Below are 19,395 nucleotides of genomic sequence, written 5' to 3' on the forward strand. Positions count from 1 at the left end.
ACAAACAGATATGGGGTTTCTCTGTGTCAAGTGTACTGAAGGATTTTATTTTAACAAAAGTCCTCTAGCCAGAGCCACCTTAAAATCACAGAGCTGTCACATGAATGCATATATAAAATCCCAATCTTAACTAAAATGCATTGTCATGGACTTAGACAATTACTTGTAGATATTCATTATTCTTTGCTATTTGATTTAGAGAAAACTTGTGACAGGGTCTGGTTGAAAGCTTCAATTTTTAGTGTTTGGTTTTAGAGAGAACATGACTGCCCAAATAGCCAGATAAAAATGTGATGGATCTCTTACTCAACTGAGTCAACACTCATTCCTAAACCTGACTCATTCTCTTGGCCTTCCAGCCCAGTTCATCTTCATTGTATCACATTCTACATCTTCACCTGCCCTATGACTTCTAAATATTGACATTTTCAACATGATGACCTTCTCTATGAAGTTCTGTATAAGCAGTTCTCTGTTCTAGAATACATTTTCTTTTCCACCCCTTCTTCTAGGAAACATCTATAGTCCACACATGCTTTAGGAATCAGCTAAGATGCTATTTCTTCAGCTGGGAACTCTGCTCAATGGTCTCATAGCCTATAGCGTTTCCCCCACAACAGCCAGTGACTACTGTTAGACCAGGGATTTTCTATGGCTTGTTTGCAATTGTCTCCTTAGCACTTAACATGGTGCCTGGCATACACTAGCTCCTCCTCATGGTGTGTTGTTCTTGATAAACCTAATGTAAGAGATTCAGAAAATAAAGCATATGGGTTGCTTCCAATACTAAGAAATGGATGAGACAGGTAGCTTTCTGGCAAAGTTTACAGAATGGCCGAAATTTTGCCACAAACAGAAATGCACAAAGCATATTCTGAGGTGGCAAGTAAGTGACTTTCCCAAATTGCAGCAATGACAGATAAGGCAGAAATGTAAGTAAGGCTCAAGTATGAATTTTAAGTGCAATATAAAAAAAATGCCTCTCCTTTCCGGGTTCCTCTTCATTGTTTTAATGGACCTAAATATGATTTGTGACTTATTCCCTTGATAATCCTTTTAGTTAAGAACAATTGGTGGAGGACAACATAATGTACAAACTCCTCAAATTAGAGCACTATCTTACCTGAATAGAAATCATTCATACCATCAACTGGGGAATATTGCCCAAACCCAGTGGTACAGGCTCTGCCATTTTCTTTCTAACCTTTTCCCCTTCAGTGCCCAAGGTAATCACTTCATTTCATTCTCAGAGAAAATGTAAGAAACTAAAAATCTACATGCTCTAGAATATTCCAGACAGTTAAAACTTAAATTTCATTCAGAAATTTTCCATTGCACATAGGGAATGAGCTATCTAAAAGAAGTTCAGCCCAAAGAATTTTTAACTTAAAATTGAGATTTCCCACTGTTTCTCAATAAGAATGAATTGAATTTTATACTAAAATGTTCATATTCTTTAAGTAATATATCATGATGGCTGAAAAAGTAATTAATACAAATAATTTTTAAAAATAAATCAAAATGTTTCATTGGCACATGAATGATTAGTACCAAAGCCTGGCAGAGACATAACAACAAAAAAAAAAAGAGAATTTTAGACCAGTATCCTTGATGAACATTGATGCAAAAATCCTCAATAAAATACCAGCAAAACAAATCCAGCAGCACATCAAAAAGCTTATCCACCATGATCAAGTGGGCTTCATCCCTGGGATGCAAGGCTGGTTCAACATACGAAAATCAATAAACATAATCCAGCATATAAACAGAACCAAAGACAAAAACCACATGATTATCTCAATAGATGCAGAAAAGGCCTTTGACAAAATTCAACAACGCTTCATGCTAAAAACTCTCAATAAATTAGGTATTGATGGGACATATCTCAAAATAATAAGAACTATCTATGACAAACCCACAGCCAATATTATATTGAATGGGCAAAAACTGGAAGCATTCCCTTTGAAAACGGGCACAAGACAGGGATGCCCTCTCTCACCACTCCTATTCAACATAGTGTTGGAAGTTCTGGCCAGGGCAATCAGGCCGGAGAAGGAAATAAAGGGTATTCAATTAGGAAAAGAGGAAGTCAAATTGTCCCTGTTTGCAGATGACATGATTGTATATCTGGAACACTCCATCGTTTCAGCCCAAAATCTCCTTAAGCTGATAAGCAACTTCAGCAAACTCTCAGGATAAAAAATTAATGTGCAAAAATCACAAGCATTCTTATACACCAATAATGGATAAACAGAGAGCCAAATCATGAGTGAACTCCCATTCACAATTGCTTCAAAGAGAATAAAATACCTAGGAATCCAACTTACAAGGGATGTGAAGGACCTCTTCAAGGAGAACTACAAACCACTGCTCAAGGAAATAAAAGAGGATACAAAGAAATGGAAGAACATTCCATGCTGAAGGGTAGGAAGAATCAATATCATGAAAATGGCCATACTGCCCAAGGTAATTTACAGATTCAATGCCATCCCCATCAAGCTACGAATGACTTTCTTCACAGAATTGGAAAAAACTACTTTAAAGTTCATATGGAACCAAAAAAGAGCCTGCATTGCCAAGTCAATCCTAAGCCAAAAGAACAAAGCTGGAGGCATCATGCTACCTGACTTCAAACTATACTACAAGGCTACAGTAACCAAAACAGAGATGGTACTGGTACCAAAACAGAGATATAGACCAATGGAACAGAACAGAGCCCTCAGAAATAATCTATCTACAACTATCTGATATTTGACAGATAGTTTTATCTGTCATATCTACAACTGTCTGACATATCTACTATCTGACATATCTACAACTATCTGATCTTTGATAAACCTGACAAAAACAAGAAAAGGGGAAAGGATTCCCTATTTAATAAATGGTGCTGGGAAAACTGGCTAGCCATATGTAGAAAACTGAAACTGGATCCCTTTCTTACACCTTATACAAAAATTAATTCAAGATGGATTAAACACTTACATGTTAGACCTAAAACCATAAAAACCCTAGAAGAAAACCTAGGCAATACCATTCAGGACATAGGCATGGGCAAGAACTTCACGTCTAAAACACCAAAAGCAATGGCGACAAAAGCCAAAATTGACAAATGCAATCTAGTTAAACTAAAGAGCTTCTGCACAGCAAAAGAAACTACCATCAGAGTGAACAGGCAACCTACAGAATGGGAGAAAATTTTTGCAACCCTCTCATCTGACAAAGGGCTAATATCCAGAATCTATAATGAGCTCAAACAAATTTACAAGGAAAAAACAAACAACCCCATCAAAAAGTGGGTGAAGGATATGAACAGACACTTCTCAAAAGAAGACATTTATGCAGCCAAAAAAACACATGAAAAAATGCTCATCATCACTGGCCATCAGAGAAATACAAATCAAAACAACAATGAGATGCCATCTCACACCAGTTAGAATGGTGATCATTAAAAAGTCAGGAAACAACAGGTGCTGGAGAGGATGTGGAGAAATAGGAACACTTTTACACTGTTGTTGGGACTGTAAACTAGTTCAACCATTGTGGAAGTCAGTGCGGCGATTCCTCAGGGATCTAGAACTAGAAATACCATTTGACCCAGCCATCCCATTACTCGGTATATACCCAAAGGATTATAAATTATGCTGCTATAAAGACACATGCACACATGTTTATTGCGGCACTATACACAATAGCAAAAACTTGGAACCAACCCAAATGTCCAACAATGATAGAGTGGATTAAGAAAATGTGGCACATATACACCATGGAATACTATGCAGCCATAAAAAATGATGAGTTCATGTCCTTTGTAGGGACATGGATGAAACTGGAAACCACCATTCTCAGCAAACTATCGCAAGGACAAAAAACCAAACACCGCATGTTCTCACTCATAGGTGGGAATTGAACAATGAGAACACATGGACACAGGAAGGGGAACATCACACACTGGGGACTGTTGTGGAATGGGGGGAGGGGGGAGGGAAAGCATTAGGAGACATACCTAATGCTAAATGACGAGTTAATGGGTGCAGCACACCAACATGGCACATGTATACATATGTAACAAAGCTGCACGTTGTGCACATGTACCCTAAAACTTAAGGTATAATAATAAAATTAAAAAAAATAAATCAAAATGTTTCATTGGCACATGAATGATTAGTCTCTGGATACATGTATCAAGAAAGAGGAAGCATTCTGATTCAGGCTTATTTCAAAAAATGGAATGAAGAATGTACTTATAAGAAGAAAATGAAATTATTAGCCAGTTGAATCCTAAAGGAAAAAAGGAGAAAACAGAAAGGAAGTAGTCCATAGGCTTTTCTGGTCCAAGCAATGACTCAAAATTAGATGTGCTAACTATGTGTAACCATTTGAATTATATAAGCATTACAGAAGGATAAAAAACATGTTAAAACAGAAGAGATTATGTGATAAGAAAATAAGACCTGTGGTCTGAATAAAAGGAGGAAGCACTCTGAGATGTGTTATCTTGGTTCCTCTATTTTATAAGTAAAAGTTATATAAAACCACATTTTTATAATATTTAGTTACTTATTTGAGCAAGTAGATATACAGGATTATCTAAACCTGCCAAATTGATGTCCCAGTCAAGCATCTCTTTATTTCTAAAATGATAGGGTAATAACAAAAAGGACAGCCTAATCTTGTCTCTCTCTTTCTCTCTCTCTCTCTTTTTTTTTTTTTTTTTTTGATTGAATGAAAAGAGGAAATGCTCAGAAGTTCACAAGAGACAGAGTAGCCATAAACTCTCAGTTTGATCTCCAGGCCAAAGACATGTAGATAAATTCAGATTCAGCTAGGGCAGGATTAACACAAGACATGATTGAATCGGAGCAAAGACAGCCAGTCCAGACTCCCCTCCCTGATTTCTGGCACTCAATCCATTTTGATTGTACCTTAGCCAGGGCCTGTAATGCATTGAACATCTGCTTAACTATATTCTGTATTGTAGTAAAATCAAAAGGAGGTGCAGTGGGGGGCAGTGCTCGCATTCAGCAGTTTTCCTGCTTAGATCACTCATTGGATTTGCTGATAAAGCAAGAAAGAAATAATAGAGGAAGAGAAGAAAAGAGAAGAGAAAAAAAATCAGATGCATAAAACATAATTAAAACATATTTTAAAGCATCATTTTTCTAGAATGACTCAGAACACATGAAAATTATACTAACTACAGAATCTTCATTTTAATACTTCTAGATTAAAATCTCATTTTCACCTGGTAAGTGTATTTGACAGGTGGATTGTTCTTTTCTCACAAGTGCTAAGTAGCAATATAATTCAGTCCTGCAGTAGGCAAACTTTTTCTGCAAAGGGGATGATAATATTTTAGGATGTGCAGGCCAGACAGTCTCTTTCACAATGATACCACTTTGCTTGTATAGGGCAAAAGCAACCACAGACAACATGTTAAAAAAAAATGGTGTGATTGTGTTTCCATAAAACTTTATTTAAAAATGGCCAGACCAATTTGATATGCATGTAGTCATCTGCCAACCCTGGTTTAGGCAATTGCCTTTATCATGCATCATTTAGAAACTCGGAATCTGCAAGCCTTTGACATACAAGGAAGAAAGTAAAGTAATTTTTTTTGCATATTGACAAAGATCCAAACTTTACAATTTCAAATCAAATCTCAAAAAAATTGAGTGGCATACACATGGTGAAAAAACTAGTAAATGCTTAAAGCAGGATTCCAGCATGATTTGTCAAACTCCAAAATCTGTACTTTTATAAGTTCATCTGCTACTCTCTTCAAGTAATTGGTCAAAATTTAATAAGAAAATCAGGAAGTAATTAAGCATGCCTACTTTAAAAAGATGTGTTTTGTAAACTTCCCATGCCCCTCCAGACATGTGCTTAAGAAAATACACATTTGGGAAATAATCAGGACCCAGAACTGTTCACAAAATTTAGTTCAAATGCTCCATTTTTAGTGAAAAATTTTATTTGCACAAAAGATTATGCATAAGTATTTTTCTTTACTGTTTCATGAAATATATTTTCCAGTTTATACCTTGCCTTTTATTTTTATGGTATTTTTTGAAACATGAAAAAATATGTAAAACTGAAAATTTTTAAATTATTTCTATCATGATTTGTTTTCCTCCTTTTGCTTTTGTGGAAAAGGAGGAAAAACTGGAAAGACCACTCTGAAGACCAGATATTCACCAATAGTTTATTCTAATTTTTAAAATTACCTTATGATTTTAACAGTCTGAAATTTATCTTGATACATGATTTCAAATAGGAGTAAAACTAATTTTTTCCATAAGTCACTAATTGTGACTATTTATTGAATAAACTGTCCCTTTTCAAAGGGTTTGAAAGGGCTTATTTTTATTAAATACTATTTATATCTTTATTAAATACTAAAGTTTTGTATACCTAGTGTGATGGTTAATATTGAGCGTCAACTTGATTAGATTGAAGGATACAAAGTATTGGATATGTCTTTGAGGGTGTTGTCAAAGGAGATTAACATTTGAGTCAGTGGGATGGGAAAGGCAGACTCACCCTTAACCTGGGTGGGCACAAGCTAATCAGCTGCCAGCGCAGCTAGAATATAAGCAGGCAAAAAAAAATGTGAAAAGATAGACTGGTCTAGCCTCCCAGCCTACATCTTTCTCCTGTGCTGGATACTTCCTGCTCTTGAACATGAGACTCCAAGTTCTTCAGTTTTGGAACTTGGATGGGCTCTCCTTGCTCCTCAGCCTACAGACCACCTTTTGTAGGACCTTGTGATCATGTGAGTTAACACTTAATAAACTCATATATATATATATACACACACATATATTCCATTAGTTCTGTCCCTCTAGAGAACCCTGGCTAATACAGATTTTGGTACCAGGAGTGGTTCTAGAGGAACAGAATATTAAGGATGAAGTTCTTTCACTGATTTTGGGGTTTCTGGAGTTGGCTGCTTAATATGATTAGACCCAAAAATGCTAAGGACTCTACTTCTAATAGTATGGAGAACACTGATAGTCCTTGGCATGAACTGTTTAGAGAGTTATGCAAAATAAATACATTTGACACTCCTGATTCATCGCTCATGAGAGTCAAGGAGTTTAGTGACTCTGTACATAATACCTTTGACCATATGTGGAGAGCCAAGGAACATAATGAAGCTAGTTGGTTGCTCCTAAGTTCAGTGGACAAAGTGATGACAGAAAATAATGAACTCAGGGATTCTATCTCCTAGCTTCAGAAGCAGATACTGAACCTCAAATCTGCTAAGATTGCCCTGACTGAGTCTCATGTCCTGTAGAGAAAGAGCTGAAATTGTGGAAAAACAGACACAAGCTCTTATCATGCAAGTGGCTGACCTGCAAGGAAAGGTGCATGCACAGCCGCACCAGGTGTCTACTGTTAAAGTGAGGGCACTGATTGGAAAAGAATGGGACCCTGCAACTTGGAATGGGGATGTGTGGGAGGACCCTGATGAAGCTGGGGATACTGAGTTTGTAAACTCTGATGAACTTTTTTTGCCAGAAGAAACAGCTTCCCCATCCCCAGTAGTGGCAACATCCTCTTCCTGACCCATGCTGCCATCAGCCTTTCCACCTTTATCTGAGGAGATAAACCCTGTGCTCCCTGAGGCAACAGTGATGGCCTCCCATGAGGCAGTTGCCAGGCAAGATAATGTTGATTCTCCTCAGGAGCCACCCCCAACACTCCTGTTTGCTTCTAGACCTATAACTAGACTAAAGTCCTGGTAGGCCCATAGAGATGGGACTAAGAGTGTGACCCATGAGGAGGTGTGCTACACTTGAAAAGAAGTGCTTGAGTTTTCTAATTTATATAAACAGGGATCTGGAGAACAGGCATGGGAATAGATATTAAGGGTGTGGGATGATGGTGAAAGAAACATAGAGTTGGATCAGGCTGAATTTATTGATTTGGGCCCACTAAGTAAGGCCTCTGCATTTAATGTTGCAGCCTGGGGAGTTAAAAAAGGTTCTAAAAGTTTATTTGTTTGGTTAGCTGAAATATGGATTAAAAGTTCGCCCACTGTGAATGAGGTGGAAATGCCTGATCTCCCTTGGTTTAATGTAGAGGAAGGGATCCAAAGGCTTAGGGAGATTGGGATGGTGGAGTGGATTAGTCACTTTAGACCTACTCATCCCAGCTGGGAAGGTCCAGAAGATATACCCTTGACCAATGTCTTGTGAAATAGATTTGTGAGGGCAGCACCCACATCTTTGAAGAGCCCCGTAATTGCTCTTCTCTGTATGTCAGATCTAACAGTGAGAACTGCAGTCACTCAACTACAAAATTTAAAAACAATGGGAATAATTGGATGCCAAGGTAGCAGTGACCAAGTGGCAGCACTCAAATGTCAAAGGCAAGGTGGGCATAGCTACCGTAATGAACAGCAGAGGCAAAGCGGCAATCAGAATAGTCTGACTCATGCAGAGCTATGGCATTAGCTAACGAATCACTGTGTTCCTAGAAGTGAAATTGATAGGAAACCTACTGCACTCCTACTTAATTTATATACACAGAAAACTTAGAGGTCGAATGGACAAAAGACTAATTTGAATTATAAAAACATAGAATCACGCCCCTTCAATCAATTTCCAGACTTGAGCCAGTTTATAGACCCAGAACCCCTTTAATGAAGGGGAGGCTGGGTCTCCTTTAGGGAGGACACTACTACATTACTGACAATTTATGCAGTGAATCTTTATAGAGCAAGGCCCTGCCATCTTCTGCAGATAACTACTGGAACAGCACTTGGCCCATTATTTGGCTTTGGTGGAAACTGAACATTTGACTATGGGTCCTCAAGTCACCATGTGACCTGAACTGCCTATCATGAACTGAGTGCTTTCTGATCCATCTAGCCATTAAGTGGGTTGTGCACAGCAGCATTCCATCATCAAATGGAAGTGGTATATACGTGATCAGGCTCAAGCAGGTCCTGAAGGCACAAGTAAGTTACATGAGGAAGTGGCTCAAATGCCCATAGTCTCCACTCTTGCCACCCTGCCTCCTCTCCCCCATCCTACACTGATGGCCTCAGAGGAGCTCCCTATGATCAGTTGACAGAGGAAGAGAAGACTAGGGCCTGGTTTACAGATGGTTCTGCACAATATGCAGGCACCACCCGAAAGTGGATAGCTGCAGCACCACAGCCCCTTTCTAGGACATCCCTGAAGGACAGTGGTGAAGGGAAATCTCCCCAGTGGGCAGAAATTCGAGCAGTGCACCTGGTTGTACACTTTGCATGGAAAAAGAAATGGCCAGATGTGCGACTATAAACTCATTCATGGGCTGTAGCCAATGGGCTTGGCTGGACAGTCAGGACTTGGAAGAAGGATGATTGGAAAATTGGTGACAAAGAAATTTGGGGAAGAGGTATGTGGATGGACCTCTCTGAGTGGTCAAAAACTGTGAAGATATTTGTATCCCATGTGAGTGCTCACCAACAGGTGACCTCAGCAGAGGAGGATTTTAATAATCAAGGAGATATGATGACTTGTTTTGTGGACACCACTCAGCCTCTTTCCCAAGCCACCCCTGTCATCATCCAATGGGCCCATGAACCAAGTGTCCATGGTGGCAGGGATGGAGGTTACACATGTGCCCAGCAACATGGACTTCCACTCACCAAGGCTGACCTGGTTATAGCCACTGCTGAGTGCCCAATTTGCCAGCAGCAGAGACCAACACTGAGCCCCTGATATGGCACCATTCCTCGGGGTGATCTGCTGGTGGCAGGTTGATTATATTGGACCTCTACCAACATGGAAAGAGCATAGGTTTGTCCTCACTGGAATAGACACTGACTCCAGATATGAGTTTGCCTATCCTGCACACAATGCTTCTGCCAAGACTACCGTCTGTGAACTCATAGAATGTGTTATTCACCATCATGGTATTCCACACAGCATTGCCTCTGACCAAGGCACTCACTTTATGGCTAAAGAAGTGCAGCAGTGGACTCATGCTCATGGAATTCACTGGCCTTACCATGTTCTCCATCATCCTGAAGCAGCTGGATTGATAGATGGTGGAATGACCTTTTGAAGTCACAATTACAACGCAACTAGGTGACAATACTTTGGAGGATTGGGGCAAAGTTCTCCAGAAGGCCCTATATGCTCTGACTCAGCATCCAATGTATGGCACTATTTCTCCCATAGCCAGGATTCACGGGTCTAGAAATCAAGGGGTGGAAGTGGCACCACTCACCTAGTGATCCACTAGCAAACTTTTTGCTTCCTGTTCCCATGACATTATGTTCTACTGGCCTAAAGGTCTTAGTTCCAGAGGGAGGAACACTGACACCAGGAGACACGAAAATGATTCCATTAAACTAGAATTTAAGATTGCCACCCGGACACTTTGGGCTCCTCCTACCTTGAAGTCAACAGGCTAAGAAAGGAGTTACAGTGTTGGCTGGGGTGACTGACCCAGACTATCAAGATGAAATCGATCTACTACTCCACAACGGAGGTAGGAAGAGTGTGCCCAGAATACAGGAGATCCATTAGGGCATCTCTTAGTATTACCATGTCCTGTGATTAAGGTCAATGGGAAACTATAATAGCCCAATTCAGGGAGGACTACAAATTACCAGACCCTTCAGGAATGAAGGTTTGGTTCACACCAACAGGGGAAAAAAAAAAAAAAAAATCCACGACCTGCTGAGTTGCTTGCTGGAGGCAAAAGGAATACAGAATGGGTGGTAGAAGAAGGTAGTCATCAATACCAGTTATGACCACATGACCAGCTGCAGAAATGAGGACTGTAATTGTCATGAGTATTTCCTCCTTCTTTTGGTAAACATATTTCTGCATAAGAAAGTATCTTCATTTTATTTCCTTTCTCCTTTATCATATGACATGAAATTTATTGACTTCACACCAGCATTTAAGTATTGTTAACTTTATGTAATAATATTTAGGTTGGGGATCGGTGCCTTTCCTGTTGTAGGAAGGATAGTTGTATTATGTTAGGCATAATTATGACCTTATTCTTTTCTTCATTTGAAGATTATATATGATCTCAGGAGATGTGTATGGGTTCAAGTTAACAAGGGGTGGACTTGTGATGGTTAATACTGCCTGTCAACTTAATTGGATTGAAGGATTCAAAGTATTCATCCTGGGTGTGTCTGTAAGGGTGCTGCCAAAGGAGATTAACACTTGAGTCAGTGGGCTGGGAAAGACAGACCTACCCTTAATCTGTGTGGACACCACCTAATCAGCTGCTAGTTTGGCCAGAATATAAAGTAGGCAGAAAAACGTGAAAAGCCTAGACTGGTTTAGCCTCCCAGCCTACATCTTTTTCCTGTGCTGGATGCTTCCTGCCCTCAAACATTGGACTCTAAGTTCTTCAGTTTTGGAACTCAGACTGGCTCTCCTTGCTCCTCAGCCTGCAGATGGCCTATTGTGGGACCTTGTGATCATGTTAATTAATACTCAATAAACTCCCCTTTATATATATATATATAAAAATATATAAATATATAAATATATAAAAATATGTCTATTTATATACATATGTATCAATATATAAATATATACTAATATACATAATCATATATAATTATACATAATTATATGTATATTTATATATTTAATTATATATAATTATAATTCTATTTATATAAATATATATTAATATATGAATATATGTAAATATATTAATATATATTAATATATGAATATATGTAAATATATTAATATATATTAATATATGAATATATGTAAATATATTAATATAAACATATAAATATATATTATATAAATATACATATTATATATAAATATATATTATATAAATATACATATTATATATAAATATATATTATATATTGTATATAAATATGTAAATATATAATATAAATATATATCTTATATATAAATATTTATTGTATAATATATATTTATATATAATAAATATTTATTATATATTATAGAATATAAATATATATTTATATTCTATAATATATTATATAATATATATTCTATATATAATATAAATATATATTCTATATATAATATAAATATATATTATATGTATTCTATATATAATATAAATATATATTATATGTATTCTATATATAATATAAATATATATTATATATTTATATAATATATATATTCTATATATAATATAAATATGATATATAACAAATATATAAAATATATATTATATAAATATATATAATATAAATATATATATAATGTATATAAATATATATTATTTATATATATATATATATATTCCATTAGTTCTGTCCCTCTAGAGAGCCCTGACTAAAACGCCTAGCTTGGAAACTGTTTGAGAAATTTATGTTTAATTTCACTAATAAATGTTATTTCTTCTATAGCATCAAATTTCTACTTACTGCAACTCTATAATACTTAAACATTGCTTTATCCCTCAAACCTCACTAACTCTTCTCCCCTGTTTATTATCCAAACCTCATTTTAGATTTTATTTGTATTGTTTATTTTTTGTAATTCCTTTAACCTAGACACAGATCAAATGCTTCCTGACAGAATGACAAGTTGAAGCATGAATATTAAGATGTTATATGTTAGTTGACTGAAAGGAAAATAAATAAGAGATGGGCAAGGGCTCTATGTGGGAAGTGCCAGCATGTTGCTGGTCTTCAGCTGTGTTATGCATCATGCACTGAGGTCCACTCTTGTGGAACCAGCCACCATCTCTTCCCATTTGGATCAATCTTTGCCTTTCTTGCCTCAAAGGTAGGGAGGTCTTGTGGATTTAAATATTTCACTTGCAGGGGCTCAACAATTGTTTTTTTCCAATCACAGTTATTTGTTTCTTGCCAAATAATTAGAATTAGGACATTATACATTGGCCTGCTTGCGATTACTATTTTGCAAGAGGATGATGAGGTTAGCATGAGAAGGCTAAAGTAGACTGCTTTTTCTAACTCTCGCCAATGTGCTTTTATGTTGTTGATGGTTCTCCACCAAGAGGAATGTATTAGTCCTTTTTCACACTGCTAGTAAAGGCATACCGGAGACTGGACAATTTACAAAACAAAGAGGTTTATTGGACTTACAGTTCCATGTGGCTGGGGAGGCCTCACAATCATGGTGGGAGGTGAAAGGCACGTCCCACATGGCAGCAGACAAGAGAAGAGGGCTTGTGCAGGGAAACTCCCATATTTGAAATCATCAGATCTCCCGAGACTCACTCACTATCAGGAGAACAGGGCAGGAAAAATCAAACCCCATAACTCAGTCACCTCTCACTGGCTCCCTCCCACAACATGTGGAAATTCAAGATGAGATTTGAGTGGGGACACAGCCAAACCATATCAAGGAAGAAAGGCTCAAAGAACATTCCAAATGACTGCAAATACCTCCACTGATGACCTCACTAATTTAGAGGAATAGCAGCAAACGTTTTAAGATATTGTTCTCTACCTTTACTACTTTGCTCTATTCTGCTCTTTCTTGTAGGGATCCAATTGTGGACTTCTTGCTAATTCCTTCAATTGGGTGCAATTCATTCCACACTTTACACTATTTATGTTTCGCTGAGGGCCCTTAACTTGTTTCATTGACTGTACTAATTGACTGTACTTACCATTGACTGTACAAATACATTGTTGCTATATTTACTCCATAAATCTCATTTTATTTTTGAAGAGGAGATTTTAAAAATTTAAACTCCCATGTTGTCTCATTTCTTGCAAGTTTCTGGATTGCATTTTTTTACTTATATGAGTTTTTGTCTTTTATTGAGGAGTTTTATCCTATTTGTATTTATTGTCATCACTAATAAATTTACTGTTTGGATATCAAGTTTCATTATTCCTATCTTATGTTTCTGGCTGTTTTCTTTTTACTTTTCTAGTATGAGTTATAATTTGTTTGCCTTGAATATTTAATATGATTTTTAATTACACAAATGGTCACATTTTGTTGAAAACAGCACAGTTGAACTTAATCTTTTCTGTTTACCAGTGTCAGTGACAAAGTAGTATCTATTTATTCCTATTTAAAATGAGGGAAGTAGCACATTTTTATTCTTTAAATCGCAGTTGCCCAGTTTTGGGGATACGACCCAGCAATTTAGAATCTGTTTATGATTAACATTTTATGTGTCTGCTCTTACAAGAATTAGTTGTGTTTTGTTTTATAATTACATTTATAATGCTTGTTTTTCTATGACTAGTTTAAATAGTTTTTGTGCTTTCCACCTTTAATGCTTTCTAGAAACTGTCCACTTTTGAAGTCTTTATTGTGATGCAGTTAGCTAAAGGATATCTTCAATTAGTGCTTTCAGAGAAAGCATAGGAGCCTGTCTTGCCATTATATTCATATTTGAATTGTACTTCGTTTGATAATAGGTATCTTTTGAAATAACTTATTTCCTTCAAATCTTGAATTCTTGTGTTTAATGCTGAGGAGAAGGCATTGAAAGGAGCCTGATTTTTTGTTATTATTAGTAGCAAATTTTGCTTTATTTATGTTGTTACACTCTTGGATTCTTCTTATTCTTTTGAGATGCAGTTGTCTATATCAGTCTATTTTGATTAATTTTGCCTGATGTATAGCGTACCTATATATTCTTCAGATTTGGGTCTTTTACTCAGGATTATATCTTATTCTATTTTTATTATTACTTCTGTTCTATATTTTCCAGTCTCGTTTTCTGGAATTCCAGTATTCTATATACTCCTCTCTACTTTCTATCACTATTACTTAATATATCTTATTTAAGACATTCTAGCTTGGATTTTTTGTTAGAGCAACCCAACTTCATATGAATAGATACAATAGATATACATTTTCAGTGCCACTTCAGCAGCACAAAGCGTAAGACAAGTCGGCATTTTCAACAGTGGCAGTTTATCTCTTCTTGCTTGGGGAAAATGCCTTACTGGGGACAGCTATCAATGGTCCCTGTTCTGTTTTGCTTGCCTTCACTCCCTGTACACAGTATGTCTGTCTCTGATACTCTTTTTGGTGCTGCTGTCTGAAATATCAGTGACAGGGTCTGCCTGATCAAGAAGAAAGTTCATTGTCTTTCAGACTTTCTGCCTGGCATATTTCTCTCACAGATTCTTCCAAATATGTTTCTCATCTGGGACACAAAAGAAAACTTATTTGGAGCACTTGATCTCAATCCCAAGCCCTATTTTGGCCATAAGTCTCCACCACGCTCTTTCTGAGTTGAGCATGTTAGAAGGATTTTACCAGAATTTTTTCCAAATTAATCTTGTCTAAACTATTTTATAGGAAGAAAGATTTAGTAATTTAGTGTCTTCCTTTAATCTCGTCATATCTTTATCCAGTTTTCATGGGAAAGTTTCAGCATGCAGATAGTATTTTGTTTTCTCTCTCTTTTTTTTTTTTTTTTGTTGTTGTTGTTGTTGGATTCTCTCTCTGTCACCCAGGCTGGAGTGCAGTGGCACAGCCTTGGCTCACTGCAACCTCTGCCTCCTGGGTTCAAGCAATTCTCCTGCCTCAGCCTCCTGAGTAGCCAAAACTACAGGCATGTGCCACCACACCTGCATAATTTTTGTATTTTTAGTAGAGGTGGGGTTTCACCACATTGGCCAGGCTGGTCTTAAACTCCTGACCTCAAGTGATCAGCCAGCCTCGGCCTCCCAAAGTGCTGGGATTTCAGATGTGAGCCACTGTGCCTGGCCAGAGAAAGTAAACTTAGAATTCTATGAATTCTATCTCTTACAGTAAAGCAAAGCAGAGAGAGTAAGAGAATCTCCTTTGGATATTTTAAATGTTTAAATCTAAGTTTTGAACCTGGCATTATTTAGACATCTATGTTCAAATTACTGACTTTTTAAAAACATTGTTTTAAGAAATTTATTTTAATTGACAAGGAAAAAATTACATATATAGTCCTTATGGTATACAGCATGATACTATGTTACATGTACACACAGTAGAAAGGCTATGTGGCTATGTCAAGCTATTTAACATATGCCTTACTTCAAATATGTATCATTTTCTTTGGTAATGAGAAGACTTTAAATGTACTCTCTTAGCAATTTTCAAATATTAAATATATTACTATTAACTGTAGTCACTATGATGTACAATTGATCTCTTGATCTCATGCCTCATATCTAATGGAAATACTATGTGTCCATTGAATTCACATGTCCTCATTCCCCAGACCACCTCGCCAGCCTCTGGTAAACACAATTTTGCGCTCTGTTTCTGTGACTTACTGAAAACTCTTGACCCTTAGTACTAATGAACAATCATTGGTTTTCAATTAACAGTGAGGTCTCAGACAAAAAAAAAAAAAAGAGATATTAGTTATAAATAAATGTTTTTTGTTTGTTTTTTGTTTTGTTTTGTTTTGTTTTTTTGAGACAGTCTTGTTCTGTCGCTCAAGCTAGAGTGCAGTGGTGTGATCTTGGCTCACAGCAACCTCTGCCTCCCAGGTTCAAGCGATTCTCCCACCTCAGCCTCCGGAGGAGCTGGGATTACAGGCAGGCAACACCATGCCCAGCTAATTTTTTGTATTTTTAGTAGAGATGGTGTTTCATCGTCTTGGTCTGGCTAATCTCCAACTCCTGACCTCAAGTGATCCATCCACTTCGGCCTCCCAAAGTGCTGGGATTACAGACATGAGCCACCGCCCAGCCTAAAATGTCTTTTTTTTTTTTTTAATAAAAAACAAAAAACTGGCTACTAAAAATGTAAAATCACACATGTGGCTTTCACGTGTGACCCATGTTTGATTTTCATAAGACCAGCACTATGTAGAAAAGTAGCAAAGTCACTGATGTGTCTAGGACAGTCTGAGAGAAAGGAAGAAAAGCCAGAGAGTACAACGGAGGGCTGACCATAGTCCAGATGGAGAAGTGGCTTGTCGACTGTTGCAAAGATGTCAGCTTTCATTCTGAGTGAACTGTATATCCAAACCATTACCGCGTCTGAAGGAGAGAACATTTGGGCCGACATCATATTTAAAAGGGTCTCTATGTTTGGTGTTTTGTGCCTGGACACCAATGAAGCAAAGGTAAAGTCAGGAAAATGAGTTCAAAGGCTATTTTATTAATCGAGTCAAGAGATGATGGTAACTACGATCAGAACAATCAGTAAGAGAAAACATCTTCTGGAAATCACAACAAATATACAACGGATGAAAAATAAGAGGAAAAAATAATGAAAATAGGAATAACTCTAGGAGGTTCAGAGAGGGGATAAAATAAATAATAATAATGATAATAATGATAGACAATTTCCCAAACCTGAAAATGAGTCTTCAATTTGGAAAAGCCACTAATTAAAAAAGCAATCATCAATAAGATGCACTGTTTGGTAATTCAGACATTCAAAAAATAAAATGGATATACTAAAAACGTACGGAGGAGGAATAAAACAGATCACCTACTAAGAATTTGAAATTAGACTTCTCAGTGGAAACTTTGAATACTAGTAGAATATTGAGTACTAGTAGAGTATCTCAAGCACAGAAGAAAGCTCAAGGAGAATAATTTTGCACCAGGAGTCCGCAGCAGCTAGTGCAAAGGAGGAGGCAAAACTCAGTGTGTACTAAGGGATGGGGGTGAAATTAACAGCATGCTAGTATCTGTGCTTTCAATATTAGAAAAACTTAGTGACAGGAGCTAGATGGGATTTTTAGAACAAAGGTATAAAGATATTTAAGCAAATATAAAATCAGTAAGTGAGGAAATTTGAAAAGTAGCATGTAAGCAGTGAATTATAACATAAACACTGATAACAGATTAAATCCCCAAATTGTGATAATATTATATTGATACAGTGGGAGAAGGGAACATATGAGTATACAACAAAGTTAAACCCTTATCTCCTATTACAGGAATTTGACAGATAACATCTGAAATTGATGAATATGTATGAATACAAATTTATACAAAATATAAGCACATTACTATTTCCTAAATATATTTAAAAATATAAACAGACCGGGCGTGGTGGCTTACGCATGTAATCCATGCACTTTGGGAGGCTGAGGCAGGTGGATGACGAGGTCAGGAGTTTGAGACCAGCCTGGACAACATGGCGAGACCCCATCTGTACTAAAATTACAAAAATTAGCCAGGCGCAGTGGCAGGCACCTATAATCCAAGCTACTCAGGAGGCTGAGGCAGGAGAATTGCTTGAACCCTGGAGGCGGAGGTTGCAGTGAGCCAAGATCATGCCACTGCACTCCAATTTGGGTGACAGAGCAAAACTCCACCTCGAAATATACACACACATAAACATAGATAAATAGATAAATAGATAAATAGATGAAGGTAAACGGCAAAAGAAATAGAAAAGATTTGTCTCCCAGAAGCAGGATTAGGTGTTCAGAAAGAATGGTATTTTTCTTAGAAACATTTGGTACTGTTTATTGTCAATTTTGTCAGATGGATTGGATTATTAGTGTCAGTTATTCACTCCTTTGTAACAACTACATTCTCACATAACTGTAGACCCCCCGCTCATGTACAGAGAAATGTTCCTGACACTGCTGCAGGACTTGGATGCACACCCATGTAACTTTCTTTAGCCAGTGGAATGGTAGGGGACATTAGACACACACAGAGGCTTTAAGCATATTTTTGGTATTTTGTTTGCCTACTTGTGCTTCTCAGATCCACCAGGAAGAGAAAAGGATGCTACTGGCCCAAGGAGAATGTAGAAACCTGTGGTGTCAACTTGAACCCAACTTTACTATGTAGTGAAGCCCAGCTTCTTCCAGTCAAGTCCGAGGAGCCATAGTTGGTCACCCATGAGTAAGAAAATGAGTGGCAGCTGCCATAAGCCAATAAAAATATGGTTGGTGTAAGACACTGAGAGCTTTGAAGTTGATTAATCAAAATTAACTAATACTCTACACATTTATGATACATACACCATGAGAAAATTCATCAAAACAAATTTTATGCTAATGAAAAATAATAATAACAAAAAAGGAATCAGTGGGAAAGTTAGGATTCCACACACTGGAACTTCACCTGCTCAAATATAGTAGTCATATATCTATCTGTTTACTTCATTCTGACAACATTCAAATCTGTTCTTAGCCAGGCGTGATGGCTCACGTCTATAAGCCTAATGTTTTGGGAGGCTGAGGTGGGAGGATTGTTTGAGCCCAGGAGTTTGAGACAGGCCTAGGCAACATAGTAAGACCCTGTCTCCACAAAAGATTAAAAAATTAGCTGGGTGCGGTGGCTTATGCCTGTGGTCCCAGCTACTTGGGAGGCTGAGGCAGGAGGATTGTTTCAGCCCAGGAGGTCGAGGCTGCAGTGAGCCATAATTGAGCCACTGCACTTCAGGCTGGGCAACAGAGCCAGACCCTGTGTCAAAAAAAAAAAAAAAAAAAAAAAAAAAGTAAAAGAAAGGAAAATTTTAAAAAAGA

The 19,395-nt window shown here is 37.2% G+C and overlaps 1 long non-coding RNA gene across 5 annotated transcripts in view; it reads left to right on the top strand.

The window, feature by feature from the left end:
- LOC109026875 (uncharacterized) overlaps positions 1–19,395 on the top strand; it is a 666,434-nt gene that overhangs the window by 613,832 nt on the left and 33,207 nt on the right. For 2 of the 5 annotated variants that reach the window (XR_010133727.1, XR_010133724.1), the window contains exon 6: positions 18,629–18,826. The exons of the other annotated variants lie outside the window; for them this stretch is intronic. This is a non-coding gene — a long non-coding RNA (uncharacterized lncRNA). Of the gene's footprint in view, positions 1–18,628; positions 18,827–19,395 lie in introns of those variants that run through there. 5 annotated transcript variants of the gene reach the window in all.

This window comes from Gorilla gorilla, chromosome 4, assembly GCF_029281585.2.
Source record: "Gorilla gorilla gorilla isolate KB3781 chromosome 4, NHGRI_mGorGor1-v2.1_pri, whole genome shotgun sequence".
NCBI lineage: Eukaryota > Metazoa > Chordata > Mammalia > Primates > Hominidae > Gorilla > Gorilla gorilla.